Raw genomic sequence first — 1,823 nt, 5'->3', positions numbered from 1 at the left:
CCGAATTTCTGAATTTCTGAATTTCTGAATTTCTGAATTTCTGAATTTCTGAATTTCTGAATTTCTGAATTTCTGAATTTCTGAATTTCTGAATTTCTGAATTTCTGAATTTCTGAATTTCTGAATTTCTGAATTTCTGAATTTCTGAATTTCCGAATTTCTGAATTTCCGAATTTCTGAATTTCCGAATTTCCGAGTTTCTGAGATTCAAGATTTTTGAATTTCTGAATTTCTGAATCTCTGAATTTCTGAATTTCTGAATCTCTGAATTTCTGAATTTCTGAATTTCTGAATTTCTGAATTTCTGAGATTCAAGATTTTTGAATTTCTGAATTTCTGAATTTCTGAATTTCTGAATTTCTGAGATTCAAGATTTTTGAATTTCTGAATTTCTGAATTTCTGAATTTCTGAATTTCTGAATTTCTGAATTTCTGAATTTCTGAATTTCTGAATTTCTGAATTTCTGAGATTCAAGATTTTTGAATTTCTGAATTTCTGAATTTCTGAATTTCTGAATTTCTGAATTTCCGAATTTCCGAGTTTCCGAATTTCCGAGTTTCTGAATTTCCGAATTTCTGAATTTCTGAATTTCTGAATTTCTGAATTTCTGAATTTCTGAATTTCTGAATTTCTGAATTTCCGAATTTCCGAGTTTCTGAATTTCCGAATTTCTGAATTTCTGAATTCCTGAATTTCTGAATTTCTGAATTTCTGAATTTCCGAATTTCTGAATTTCCGAATTTCTGAATTTCCGAATTTCCGAGTTTCTGAGATTCAAGATTTTTGAATTTCTGAATTTCTGAATCTCTGAATTTCTGAATTTCTGAATCTCTGAATTTCTGAATTTCTGAATTTCTGAATTTCTGAATTTCTGAGATTCAAGATTTTTGAATTTCTGAATTTCTGAATTTCTGAATTTCTGAATTTCTGAATTTCTGAATTTCTGAATTTCTGAATTTCTGAATTTCTGAATTTCTGAATTTCTGAATTTCTGAATTTCTGAATTTCTGAATTTCCGAATTTCCGAGTTTCCGAATTTCCGAGTTTCTGAATTTCCGAATTTCTGAATTTCTGAATTTCTGAATTTCTGAATTTCTGAATTTCTGAATTTCCGAATTTCCGAGTTTCCGAATTTCCGAGTTTCTGAATTTCCGAATTTCTGAATTTCTGAATTTCTGAATTTCTGAATTTCTGAATTTCTGAATTTCTGAATTTCTGAATTTCCGAATTTCCGAGTTTCTGAATTTCCGAATTTCTGAATTTCTGAATTTCTGAATTTCTGAATTTCTGAATTTCTGAATTTCCGAATTTCTGAATTTCCGAATTTCTGAATTTCCGAATTTCCGAGTTTCTGAGATTCAAGATTTTTGAATTTCTGAATTTCTGAATCTCTGAATTTCTGAATTTCTGAATCTCTGAATTTCTGAATTTCTGAATTTCTGAATTTCTGAATTTCTGAGATTCAAGATTTTTGAATTTCTGAATTTCTGAATTTCTGAATTTCTGAATTTCTGAATTTCTGAATTTCTGAATTTCTGAATTTCTGAATTTCTGAATTTCTGAATTTCTGAATTTCTGAATTTCTGAATTTCTGAATTTCTGAATTTCTGAATTTCTGAATTTCTGAATTTCCGAATTTCTGAATTTCCGAATTTCCGAATTTCCGAAATTCAAGATTTCTGAATTTCTGAATTTCTGAATTTCTGAATTTCTGAATTTCTGAAATTCTGAATTTCTGAATTTCTGAATTTCTGAATTTCTGAATTTCTGAATTTCTGAATTTCTGAATTTCTGAATTTCTGAATTTCTGAATTTCTGAATT

Source organism: Caenorhabditis briggsae, assembly GCF_000004555.2.
Source record: "Caenorhabditis briggsae AF16 supercontig from assembly CB4, cb25.NA_044, whole genome shotgun sequence".
NCBI classification, from domain to species: Eukaryota; Metazoa; Nematoda; class Chromadorea; order Rhabditida; family Rhabditidae; genus Caenorhabditis; species Caenorhabditis briggsae.
This window is presented reverse-complemented; position numbering follows the sequence as displayed.